The 14,323-nt window shown below is 45.0% G+C and overlaps 1 protein-coding gene across 1 annotated transcript in view; it reads right to left on the bottom strand.

Moving 5' to 3' along the window:
- Positions 1-14,323, bottom strand: part of C3_1H2orf66 (chromosome 3_1 C2orf66 homolog) — a 129,571-nt gene that overhangs the window by 83,714 nt on the left and 31,534 nt on the right. The window lies entirely within an intron of this gene.

The raw sequence follows: 14,323 nt of genomic DNA, 5'->3' as shown, positions 1-14,323 counted from the left end.
TCACAATTTTCCTTCAGTATCACCTTGTAGTAACTCCGGCTCAAAGGACTGTAGCTCTGCTGTAACAGGAATTTGCACAAATGATGAAACAAAAAATTCTCACGACCGAGCAGGAATCTTTATTTCTACCCTGTTTAATTATGTGTACATATGTAGAAGGACAATTGACAAAGAAAGTAGAAAAGAAGGTCTCAGAATTTATGACTGAGAGTAGTTTGACTACTTTCTACTTCAGTAGGAGTATTCAAGGAAATTTGCGCCTAACACGCGTTTCAATGTGGATTCCGTTGACAAACATGCCAACATTCCTGATTTTGGCCTGACACTCCTGGTTTTTATAGCCAATAATAGCTTTATTGTGGCTTTCTCCAGTCTGAAATTACCTCAATTTCAATGCAAGTCAATGGAGAAAATTAATTCACCCGATTTATTTTTAAAAGCCTTCAGGGGTGTAGATTCAGGGGGATGTCACACCCCTATAATATATATATTTTCTGATAAATAGTTGGGTACAAATGCTTTCAGTAGGGTATGATGAGATATCTATCGTATTTCACCAGAGATGTTTACATATACACAGATAAAAATGCACACACACTCTCCCTTTTTCTGTTTTGAAATTCTTCAAAGCTGGTGGTTACTTTTTTTTTTTTTTTTACAAAATCTTGTGTTTTTTCTTACTTACTAATCCTAACAATCTGCATTCCTCTCCCTTTTCACTGCCCCTTAAGCCCCTCTCATATACCTTAACAGTAAATGTCAGTGTGATTGTTGGAAAACCTGAACCTCACCCCCACCCAATCTCAATGTGCAAGCTACGGGCCTGAAAACCTTCTTGTATCTCGCTTCCCAATGTTCGTGGGTATGCATTAAAAACCATGCAAACCTATTCTGTGTTCCATTTCTTCTGTATGGTGTTCTCAGTGGTGGAGATCTCTGCACAGGTGGAATAGAATAACTATTCACAGGTAAAATATTTTCCCTTATTCAGAAACCCCTTTCCCAAACCCCCAGTACGTTTGAGGATGATACATTTCCCTTTCATCCTGGAAAGGGATTTATGCCAATATTTGGCTGGAGTACACCTACGACCCTTTCTAGGCTAGAAAGAGGAATATAGGGAATCTGTGAATGCCAATAAACATATTAATTTATCTATGTTTACAAACTTTCAAAGCTAACCATGCCTTGTAATGACTTCGATCCCACTCACTACGTGAGTGGGATTCATGGGTGAACTCTGCGATAAATGAGGTGATCTCCCCATAAGTGAATGGGCTTATGTCTACCTGGAATCCCTTTGTGAGTTCCTGGATGGTGCAACCAAGGTAAATTTGATCATAAACTTACACTTACCACCAAATTTATCCTTAGTGAATAGGCCCCCGTTTGTGCATCAGCAGAGCACTAAGTAGTAGAAATATTCTGCCACGCTCCAGAGACATGAAAGAGGACACACCTTTGCTGCGTGTCCTGTGCTATTTTGTTTCTACACAACTGTCATTTTGTGTTGTGCCACAATGATTTGACAGATGTATTGAAGTCCGCCACTCTTTTAGGCCTCAAATATAATTTATTTCTGTTTGTGACTAATAGATCAATATGTAAAAAAATAAAATCAGCTAACAAAGCTGCACAAACATCCCTTTGCTAGGCCAGTTTCAACAAGTATAAAGATAAATATGCATAAAAATAATAACACTGAATCCCAATGAAGGTTGAGACCCTGCCCTGAAGTGATCCTTGTAAGACGCCCTCACTAGGATAACTTCCACTGTAGTTGTCACACATGGAGTTTCACATTACCTGTAAGCACCAGGGTGACATTGCCTTTATTTCACAGATGACCTCAGAGACTCATCTCTTGTTGCAGCAGGAAATTTTACCCTTTAGCTGTGCTTACCTTATATGCCCTTCCAGCTGCCACAGCTCCTTGTATTATTATTTTCTGAGACCTCTACCTACTTCTCTATATTCTGTCACGTTGATCGAGGTTGCTGTTCTGACTATGCTCCTGATGTCTTTGTCTTAGTTTGACTTGTCATCTCATGCGGTGTTTCAGCTTTACCTGTGCCACCCGTCCACCATTTTGTTCCTTTGCACTGATTGTTCAGCAGATGAGATCACAAGTTCCAATTCTGAAGGGCTTTCTCTGCTTCCCAGCACGATACATTTGAGTGGGAGCGAACTTTGTTTGTTTTGTGTCTCTCCTTCGCGCACATGCTCATGGCAGCCATGGAGCTTTAAATCGGCTCGCTTATATCAACTGTTTTACTTTTCATTTTCAATTTATGTGGCAAGAAAAGTCCACTTAGGAATTTACAATGCTAATTGCTCTAACTCGAGCTAATGCTAGACCCATTGCATTGCAAATACTTGTTTTTTAGTATGTATGTAGCACAACCAGGAGAGTTATTTGGGATTTTTACATATATATCAAAAGTCGTGAATAGGGGCTACCTTGAGATAAGGAAGGAAATTAGCCAAGGAGAATTAGTAAACAAACGTAGGTGTTCAGCATCTGAAGCTGATTGCCCAAGCCATCAGAATCAGTCCCCATCTGGCCCCTGAGTTAGGAGCACAATATCCAATAAAAGGTTGAACCAGGAAAGAACCCTAAGCACCAAAGTAGGAGATGGGTTTAAGAATGGGGCATGATAAAAAAAAAAACACAGGTAGGGCTCACTGTAGATAAGAACCTCTAAATCACCAAGCACCCTGACTGAAGTGATAGCAGGCAGGAACACCACATTAGGCAATACCAGCTTGAGAAGAATACCCTCTATAGCCTTAATAGCAGGCATGTGAAATACGTAAGCATCAAAGGTAGATCCCACAAAAGGACCTAGAGCTCACAATAAGACAGGGATGGTTAATCCCCTTCAGGGATCTGGAAGGATAACCAGCAATGGAAATCTGGAACCACGTAGTCCACCCATCAAGGCTTCCAGGAGTCACTGATAGTAGCCAACAGTGTACACAGAGCGGAAGAGGCCCAATCCAGATCAAAACCCATCTCTCTGCAAGTCAATAAACCTCACATCGTGAAGGAGAAAAGGAGAAAGAGAATGTTCAGAACACAAAGAGGTCAAGGTTTCGACCAGTTCTAGGGATATTCCAAAACACATTAAACCAAACCTTCCAGGGTCCATGCCATTACTTTTAACTGAGCCAACTATGGTGAACTCAGAGTCGGTCAACTCAGAAACAAAGAGAAAAGGTAGAAACTATTCTGGCAGAGTCACCAACATAGAGCACAAGCATCATGGAGCAATCATAATACTGGCCACCTATCCCTTCTGTTCTGTAGCAGAACACTGGGAGGAAGGTGAAAAAGAGGAAATGCAGACACCAGGCCCTGGGTGCATAGGAATGACAGCACATCTACACCAGTGTGAAGGAAAAGGCAAGAGCTACACATTTTGAATGGATGCAAACAGATTCAATAAGAGATCCACCAGATTGTCCACAATGCCTTGAAACACCTTGAGGTGAAAGTAAACAATCCTTAGTAGGAGGAAAACATGTTTCACCATTTCAGCAAAAAGAAATCTTCAAAACCTGGAAGGTAAAAACCCCATACACAGTGTAATTTTAGTTATGCTGATGAATGAAAGGAGTTAGCTGATTGATCCAGAGATGGGGACATGATGTCACCCTGCCTGGTGAGGTGTATTCTGGCTACCTAGTTGGCTGTCCTGTCTCTCTTGAACAGCAGATGCACTCTCTTGTCCATGCATCAATGGACTGAACTTCCATCAATATGGTCAACAGTACTCTCATCTTCTTTGACATACAAGAATTCTGGGAACACATGCACTCTATGCAGACTCCAGACCAACTGTAGCCACCACCCTGTCTTTGTCCAAACTAATGTTATCAGCTGACTGAGCATGAAACCCTTGTTATAATTCTTCACATTGAACCATAAATGCAGAGGGTTCACCAGAAGCCTTGGTGCTGAAATGGTTAGATAGTAGAAGAAGAAGTTTAAGCCTCAACAGGTCATGGAATGCTGAATGAAAGGCTTCAGATGTAATCTGGGTGAGGCCAACACAACTGCATAAGTTGCTACGTTCCTTTGATCTGTGAGCAATGAAGAGCTGAGGCACTGGTTTCAATAGGAAACCCTGCACTAAAGCCACCATTTCAGAGTCCTAGCAAGAGGACAACAACATGGATAAATGAGCTGTCAACCATGGCCTCTCTCTCACTACTGACCAGGAACTAAATTGGATGTTTCAGTTTCAGCCTCCACCTGAAGGCCCACAGAAGAGCACAGATTATGTATGTTTCTGACTGGACCTGGGATGGGAATGATACATAGACTAAAAAAGTGTCCCACCAGAGAAGACACACCAGAAGAGCCAGAACAATCAGAAACTGCTTTTTGGCTGTATTCAGTCAAAAAGACAGCAATCAAAACTGGAACTGACTTTATACGATTGGAAAACTAATGAGCCTCAGGTGACAGGGACTAATGGATGATAGGAAGTCCCTTTGGAACCACAATTGGGAAAGTTGATAAGTCTTATCAACTTGATGGCCTCCTTCACGTTGCTGATGAGTCAGAAGGCATCACTGGACTTGACAACCAAAATGAGGATCAAGAACACACCTGAATCAAACTACTCCAATGAACTATAATGATACTCCCTTCTATAGCAAGTCCATAATCCCCTGAGAGTCTGCTTATTGCATGTTGTTGAGCCAGTGTGTCAGATGCACACCTGAACCCAGAGACATTGTGAAGATCTGAAACATGAATGTGTCTACCAGGTCTAAACAATGGTGTAGGCTGTGTAATGTTCCAAGCAGATAGTAACCTTCTTCAAGGACTCCTCTACTCGGCTATCCAACATTGTTTGTTGTGAAGGTCCTCCTCAAAGTCAACCACACTGTGCAGCCTCTACTAAAACAAAGTGCCACTACCCTATCAGGCTTAGCATCCACACTTATTCAGTGTCCAAATGGAGAGGGAGCTGTAATTAAAAAAATACTTGCTAGATAACAGTTTCTGAAGTTGGTTAGCCTTACTCAGAACAAAAGGGATGAAGAGGTAATAATCATATGCATCATATGTGATCATGACAGCACTTCTAGCAATATTTGCATTGATATCTCCAATTATCTTTGGATTGTTAGGATGAGGCCAAAGACTAAGCAAGGGCGTTTACTAAATGCACACTTTGGGAGTAAAACATTGCGGCAGTCACAAACCCCAACATGTATTTTTTTGTAATGGAAGGCAAGCCTTAACCATTTTTTCAAAACTGGTTTCACTATCTGCCATGAGCTTAGCAAGCAGAGACCAACATCAGAAGGTTTTCTAGGTATACCCCCTAGTGCCAGGCATGAGAGAGCAGGTAGAAAACCGTGACAGTATGAGTTATGAAGATCTGAGGTGTGGTATCAGAATAGCGTTATCAGAATATTGTCTGACATAAATGTTGTGTCATAAATATTGTTTACAAAAGTTTTGCTCCTTAGCAGGTAATAGTAGGACATGTATACCCATTGGACCGATATTTTTTATAAACAATATTTATGAAATAATATTGTGACTGATGATATTTATGTATACAACATTCTAACTTAAAAACAGATTTGTGGTATGTAATATCTGCATTATCTCACGATCAAATTAAGAGAACTAAAAAAAATGACACCATACCACCGTATGCTTGTTAAAAGTGGACAATCTCAATGGGGAAAAAGTCACCAGTCTCATGAGGGGGAGGGGGGGCACGATTAATGTTTTTGTGAGCTAGTAAAACAGTTCTATGCATTTTGCTGAAAATGCTTGAAAAGTATCTGTAAACTCCAGTTGCCCACATTTGAGTAGAAGGTGAGCTCCATTAGACTTTAGGTGATGTGTGACATATATGTAGGCTTGAAGGCTGAACAAGGATAAGTTTTGGCTAACTTAGCCTTTCTGCATACATTTAGGCCTGTGGACAGATAAAGCCTATTCTAAATTTACATGTGGACTGCTGCATAGTGATGCTGATTTACTCTTGGGTCAAAAGGAAAGCACCATTCCTGTTAGTAAAGTGAAGGGACTGTCACTTGCCATGTACTCTATATGTGTGAAATGTGTGAAAGTGTAATTTTTAGGGTCAGGCCTGCGAAAACATGTGCAAGTGCATGCGTCTCGCTTGTGAGACATTGTTACAAAAGGACTTAGAGCCCGGCCGTAGTTTACCATTTGTTGGCTTGTGTGGCACTCTTCGTTACGCCTCGTAATTAGTCACTGCAGGCCTAGCATAGTTTCCATTCAGTTCTATGTAGCAGGGCCAAGCCACTGATTGAGTCAACTTAATCAGTTCCCACCCACTGCTCCTGACGTGACTGAGGTACTAATTTGCTAACTTCTAGTGCCCTGCAAACAGAAGTTTTGTGACTGGCAAAAATGTGCTCAGCAGGACATACAAAATTGCAAAGTTTTATCTATGATAATTTTCTTTTATTTTGCCAAGTCTTTGTTTTTTTTTAACTTTACGCTCATGTTTTATTTTGTTTTTGCTTGTGGACACGGTTCTCAAAAATGCCAATTATCTTGTTCTAAATATTGCTAAGTAACATTATTTCTTTCTTATGTGTAATTCCTGAAACTATGCTTTAAGACATAATCGTGCAGTACACCCAATCCACTCCACTCCAATCTGTCTGCCCCACTCCAATCCACCCCACCTCACCCCACACCAATCCATCCAAGACCAATCCAATCCACCTCACTCCAATTAAAATCACTCACACCAATCCAATCCACTGCAGTCCGCCGCACTCCAATCCTCCCAATCTGCACCACTCAAATCTGCCTCACTCCCATCTGCCCCCTCCAATCCAAAACAATCTGCCCCCTCCAATCCAAAACAATCTGCCCCAATCCAATCCAAAACAATCTGCCCACTCCAACCTGCCCTACCCTAATCCAAACAATCTGCACTACTCCGGTCCAAACCAATCTGCCCCACTCCAAAACAATCTTACCCACTGCAATACAAAGCAATCTGCCCCACTCCACTCTGCTTCACCCAACCCAAAACAATCCACCCCACTCCTATCCGTCCCACCCCAATTATAAACAATCTGCCCCACTCAAATCTAAAACAATCCACCCCACTCCAATCTGCCCCATTCCAATCCAAAATAATCTGTCCGTTCTAGTCCGAAGCAATCTGCTTCACTCCTTGTAGGAGGCAGGCCTGGCTTATAGTGGGTACCCTGTGGTACTTACACAGTGTGCCAGGTCCAGTTATCCCTTATTGGTAGAATAAAGATGTTTCTAGCATCTTAGGCTGATAGAAGGTAGCTATGGCAAAGCAGCTTAGGCTGAACTAGGAGACATGCAAAGCTCCTACTATACCACTTATATCATATGCACAATATCATAAGAAAACACAATACTCAGAGTTACTAAAAATAAAGGTACTTTATTTTTATGACAATATGCCACAAGTATCTCAGTGAGTACCCTCAGTAAGAAGGTAAGTAATATTCACAAGTTATATGTACACAAACCCAAAACAGGTAAGTAAGAGTCAGAAAAATAATGCAAACAGTGTAGAATTACAATAGGTTGCAATAGGCAAACATAGGTCTAGGGGCAACACAAACCATATACTCCAAAAGTGGAATGCGAATCACGAATGGACCCCAGACCTATGGGAGCTTGTAGAGGGTCGCTGGGACTGTAAGAAAACAGTCAGGGTGTCCAAGATACACCACCCCAAGACCCTGAAAATTAGGAGTAAAGTACACCTACTACCCCAAAAGGACACAATAGTCGTGATAGGAGGATTCTGCAAGATCCACAAACACCAGCAAAGCACTGAAGACGGATTCCTGGACCTGAGGACCTGCAAGGCAAGGGGACCAAGTCCAAGAGTTGCAATAGTGTCCAGGGGGGGCAGGAGCCCAGAAAACCCCGGATGAAGGTGCAAGGAAGCTGCCTCTGGATGGAAGAAGCTTGGAGTTCTGCAACAACGAAGAGGACTAGGAACTTCTCCTTTGGATGGAAGAAGTCCCACATCGCGATGAAGGTTGCAGAAGTGTTCCCACGCACAAATACCGCAAACAAGCCTTGCTAGCTGCAAGGGTTGCAGTAGAGGTTTTTGGGTGCTGCTGGGGATCAGGAAGGACCATGATGTCGCCCCTTGGAGGAGGAGACAGAGGGGGCACTCAGCAACTCAGAGAGACCCCACAGAAGCATGTAGCTCCCGCAGAAGTGCCCAAACAGGCACTTGGAAGATTTGTGAACCGGAGCTGGCTCAGAGTCACAAAGGAGGGTCCCACAATGCCAGAGGCCAACTCAGAGGGTTGAGCACTGCAGGACGGAGTGCTGGGGGCCCAGGCTAGGCCGTGCACGAAGGAAATCCTGGAAGAGTGTAGAGGAGCCGGAGCAGCTGCAAATCACGCAGTACACAGGTTTGCAGTCTAGCGTGGGGAGGCAAGGACTTACCTCCACCAAACTTGGACTGAAGGATCACTGGACTGTGGGAGTCACTTGGATAGAGTTCCTGTGTTTCAGAAACCACGCTCGTCAGGATGAGAGGGGACCCAGAGGACCGATGATGCAGTCTTTTGGTGCCTGCGTTAGCAGGGGGAAGATTCCGTCGACCCACAGGAGATTTCTTCTTGGCTTCCAGTGCAGGGTGAAGGCAGGTGATCCCCAGAGCATGCAACACCAGGAAACAGTCGAGAAAGCCGGCAGAATGAGGCACTACAATGTTGCTGGTAGTCGTCTTGCTACTTTGTTGCGGTTTTGAAGGCGTCCTGGAGCAGTCAGCGGTCGATCCTTGATAGAAGTCAAAGAGGGAGATGCAGAGGAACTCTGGTGAGCTCTTGCATTAGTTATCTGAAGAATTCCCCAGAGGAGAGACCCTAAATAGCCAGAAAAGGAGGTTTGGCTACAGAGAAAGGAGGATTGGCTACCAAGAGAGGTAAGAGCCTATCAGAGGGGGTCTCTGACGTCACCTGCTGGCACTGGCCACTCAGAGCAGTCCAGTGTGCCCCCAACACCTCTGTTTCCAAGATGGCAGAGGTCTGGGACACACTGGAGAAGCTCTGGGCACCTCTCTGGGAGGCACTGGTCAGGGGAGTGGTCACTCCCCTTTCCTTTATCTAGTTCCGCGCCAGAGCAGGGCTGGGGGATCCCTGAGCCGGGGTAGACTGGCTTATGCAGAGATGGGCAGCATCTGTGCCCATCACAGCATTTCCAGAGGCTGGGGGAGGCTACTCCTCCCCAGCCCTTCACACCTATTTCCAAAGGGAGAGGGTGTAACACCCTCTCTCAGAGGAAATCCTTTGTTCTGCTTTCCTGGGACAGGGCTGCCTGGACCCCAGGAGGGCAGAAACCTGTTTGAGGGGTTGGCAGCAGCAGCAGCTGCAGTGGAAACCCCGGAAAGGCAGTTTATCAGTACCCGGGTTCTGTGCTAGAGACCCGGGGGATCATAGAATTTTCCCCCCAATACCAGAATGGTATGGGGGTGACAATTCCATGATCTTAGACATGTTACATGGCCATGTTCGGAGTTACCATTGTGACGCTATACATAGGTAGTGACCTATGTATAGTGCACGCGTGTAATGGTGTCCCCGCCCTACAAGGTCTGGGGAATTTGCCCTGAACGATGTGGGGGCACCTTGGCTAGTACCAGGGTGACCGCACACAAAGTAACTTGGCACCCAACCTTCACCAGGTGAAGGTTAGACATATAGGTGACTTATAAGTTACTTATCTGCAGTGAAAAATGGCTGTGAAATAACGTGGATGTTATTTCACTCAGGCTGCAGTGGCAGGACTGTGTAAGAATTGTCAGAGCTCCCTTTGGGTGGCAAAAGAAATGCTGCAGCCCATAGGGATCTCCTGGAAACCCAATAGCCTGGGTACCTAAGTACCATATACAAGGGAATTATATGGGTGTACCAGTGTGCCAATGAGAATTGGTAATTTTAGTCACTAGCCTGCAGTGACAAATTTAGAAAGCAGAGAGAGCATAAACACTGAGGTTTTGGTTAGCAGAGCCTCAGTGATACAGTTAGGCACCACACAGGGAACACATACAGGGCACATACTATAAGCATTGGGGTCCTGCCTAGCAGGATCCCAGTGACACAGGGGCTAAAACATACATGCAGACAGTGAAAATGGGGGTAACATGCCAGGCAAGATGGTACTTTCCTACACAACCCCCCCCCCCAAACAAAGGACAATAAGACTAGCCTGTCTTCATTGTCTAAGTGGAAATATCTGGAGAGTCCATCTGCATTGGAGTGGGTACTCCCAGGTCTATGTTCCACTGTATAGTCTATTCCCTGTAGAGATATGGACCACCTCAACAATTTAGGATTTTCACCTTTCATTTGTTTTAGCCAAAGTAGAGGTTTGTGGTCTGTCTGAACAATAAAGTGAGTGTCAAACAGGTATGGCCTAAACTTTTTCAGTGCCCAGACCACAGCAAAGGCCTCCCTCTCTATGGCAGACCAACGTTTTTCTCTAGGGGTCATCCTTCTGCTGATAAAAGCAACTGGTTGATCCTGGCCCTCAGAATTCAGTTGTGATAAGACTGCCCCTACCCCTAATTCAGATGCATCAGTTTGAACAATGAATTTCTTGAAGTAAAATGGGCTTTTTAGGACAGGTGCAGAGCACATGGCCTGTTTGAGATCCTGAAAAGCTTTCTGACAGCTAGCTGTCCATAACACCTTCTTATGCATTTTCTTGCTTGTGAGATCATTAAGAGGGGCTGCTATGGAGCCATAATCCTTGATGAATCTCCTGTAATACCCTGTGATGCCTAAAAAGGCTCTCACCTGGGTCTGAGTTGTAGGGGGAACCCAATCCATGATTGTCTGGATTTTCCCCTGTAGTGGTGCAATCTGTTCTCCACCTACCAGGTGGCCCAGATAAACCACTTTCCTCTGCCCTATCTGGCACTTTGAGGCCTTGATAGTGAGGCCTGCCTTTTGCAGGGCCTCCAAAACGTTCCAAAGGTGGACCAGGTGCTCATCCCAGGTTGAGCTAAAGACAGCAATATCATCAAGGTATGCTGCACTGAAAGCCTCCAACCCTCCAGGACTGTGTTCACCAACCTCTGAAAAGTGGCAGGTACATTTTTCAAACCAAAGGGTATTACTGTGAATTTGTAGTGCCCTCCTATAGTAGACAATGCAGTCTTTGGTTTAGCATCTTCTGCCAATCTGATCTGCCAATACCCTGCAGTCAGATCAAAAGTGCTAAGATACTTGGCAAAAGCCAGTGCATCAATGAGCTCATCTGCCCTGGGGATAGGGTGAGCATCTGTTTTTGTTACCTGATTGAGCCCTCTGTAATCTACACAAAACCTCATCTCCCTCTTTCCATCTTTGGTGTGAGGTTTTGGTACAAGCACCACTGGGCTAGCCCATGGGCTTTCAGAAGGTTCAATCACCCCCAAATACAACATTTTCTGCACCTATTGTTTAATGCAATCTCTGACATGGTCAGACTGCCTATACATTTTACTTTTGACAGGCAGGCTGTCTCCAGTGTCAATTGTGTGTTCACACCAGGATGTAGTACCTGGTACCAGTGAAAAGAGGTCTGAAAATTGGCTGAGGAGATTGATGCAGTTGTCTTTCTGTTCTGCAGTCAGACAATCTGCTAAAACTACTCCCTCCACTAAGGCATCTGCTTCAGTGGTGGAGAAGAGATCAGGGAGAGGGTCACTCTCTTCTTCCTGTCCCTCATCTGTTGCCATGAGCAGGGTGAGATCAGCCCTGTCATAGTAGGGTTTCAGGCAGTTGACATGAATCACCCTAAGGGGACTCCTGACAGTGACCTGGTCTACCAGATAGGTAACCTCACCCTTTTTCTCAACAATTAGATGGGGTCCACTCCATTTGTCTTGGAGTGCTCTTGGGGCAGCAGGCTCCAATACCCACACCTTCTGTCCTGGTTGGTACTGGATCAGAACAGCATTCTGGTCATGCCATTGCTTTTGTAGCTCTTGGCTGGCCTGAAGGTTTTTGCTGGCCTTTTTCATGTACTCAGCCATTCTGGTTCTTAGGCCAAGTGCATAATCCACTATGTCCTGTTTAGGAGCTTTTAAAGGTTGTTCCCAACCCTCCTTCACAAGAGTGAATGGACCTCTTACAGGGTGCCCAAAGAGGAGTTCAAAGGGGCTGAAGCCCACCCCTTTCTGGGGAACCTCCCTGTAAGCAAAAAGGAGGCAAGGTAACAGGACATCCCATCTCCTCCTGAATTTTTCAGGGAGTCCCATTATCATACCTTTGAGAGTTTTATTAAACCTCTCAACCAGACCATTTGTTTGTGGATGGTAAGGGGTGGTGAACTTGTAGGTAACACCACACTCCTTCCACATTGCTTTCAAGTATGCAGACATGAAGTTGCTACCTCTGTCTGATACTACCTCCTTAGGAAAACCCACCCTGGAAAAGATTCCCAGGAGGGCTTTTGCCTCTGCAGGAGCTGTAGTGGTCCTTAAAGGTATGGCTTCAGGATATCTTGTGGCATGATCCACTACCACCAAGATAAATCTATTGCCTGAAGCAGTAGGAGGGTCAAGGGGGCCAACTATGTCAACCCATACCCTTTCAAAGGGCACCCCAACCACTGGAAGTGGAATTAGAGGGGCCGTTGGAGTGCCACCAGTCTTGCCACTGGCTTGGCAGGTCACACAAGACTTGCAAAAATCTTTGGTGTCTTCTGACATATGAGGCCAGTGAAACAAGGGGACAAGTCTTTCCCAAGTTTTCGTCTCCCAAATGCCCAGCCAAAGGAATGTCATGTGCTAGAGTTAGAAGAAACTCTCTGTACTGCAGGGGAATTACCAATCTCCTGGCTGCTCCAGGTTTTGGGTCCCTTGACTGTGTACAAGAGGTTATCTTCCCAGTATACTCTATGGCTGTCACTGACATCCCCATTTTGCTGTTTGACAGCTTGCTGTCTGAGACCCTCTAATATGGGACAGGTTTGCTGTGCCACACTCAGCTCTTCCCTGGCAGGCCCCCCTCCAACCAAAAGCTCAGCAGTGTCTGCTGCCCGCTCCTCTGGTGTAGGTTCTGCAGAAGGAGGAAATTCCTCTTCCTCAGAAGGGGAATCATCTGTAGAGGGAGGGATAATGGGTAGGGATTTACCCTTGTTACCCTTAGCTTTAGGGAGCACTTGGTCCATTGTTCCAGGATCCAAGTTACCCTGACCTTTTTGCTTTTTGGCCTGAGCCCTGGTTAAAGCAAACATATGCCCAGGAATGCCCAGCATTGCTGCATGGGCCTCCAACTCCACTTCTGCCCAAGCATCTGAGGCAACCACAACTTTCTTTGGACCAGTACCCGCCCCCCCCCCAGTTGAGATTCACAACAGCCATGGGGTGGCTAAGAGTATTGTTATGAGCGTCTGTCACTTGGTACTGCTGACCAAGTAGGTGTTGCTCAGGGTGGACCAGTTTTTCTATCACCATAGTTACACTGGCTCCTGTGTCCCTGTAGGCCTGAAACTCAACACCATTTATTAGGGAAAGTTGCTTGTACTTAGCCATATTAAGGGGACAAGCAACTAAGGTGGCAAAATCAATGCCACCATCAGAGACTAAAATAGCCTCTGTGGTCTCCCTAACAAGACCAACCCCAACTACATTGCCAACAGTGAGCCCCGCTACACCCTTGGATTGGCTATTAGTAGTAGGTTTCCCACCACCACTGCTATTACTAGGGGCACTAGAATTTGCAGCAGGGGTTGTGGTTTTGGGAGGTTTGGTGTTTTTCTTTGGACAACTGGAATCAGTTGCCCAATGGCCTTTGACTTTACACAAATAACACCAAGGCTTTTTAGGTTGATTATTAGAAGAGGATTTGGAGCCACCACCCCCAGAGGATTTTTGTGGGCCTGACGAAGACTCAGAATGTTTACTTTTGTCCTCACCCTTCTCAATAGACTTACCATCCTTCTTCTTGCCATCCTTGTCACCCCCTGTATGAACGTTTCTGTTCACCCTTGTTCTGACCCACTTGTCTGCCTTCTTTTCCAATTCTTGGGGAGAGGTCAGATCCGAGTCCACTAGGTATTGGTGCAACAAGTCAGACACAGTTGTTCAGAATATGCTCTCTCAGAATAAGATTGTACAGGCTTTCATAGTCAGATACCTTGCTGCCATGTAACCACCCTTCCAAGGCCTTCACTGAACAGTCCACAAAATCTGTCCAGTCTTGAGAAGTCTCTTTTCTGGTGTCTTTGAACTTGATCCTGTATTGTTCAGTGGTTAAGCCAAATCCATCCAAGAGTGCATCTTTCAAAACTTTGTGGTTGTTGGCTTCACTT

This window comes from Pleurodeles waltl, chromosome 3_1 (assembly GCF_031143425.1).
Source record: "Pleurodeles waltl isolate 20211129_DDA chromosome 3_1, aPleWal1.hap1.20221129, whole genome shotgun sequence".
NCBI classification, from domain to species: Eukaryota; Metazoa; Chordata; class Amphibia; order Caudata; family Salamandridae; genus Pleurodeles; species Pleurodeles waltl.
This window is presented reverse-complemented; position numbering and strand designations above follow the sequence as displayed.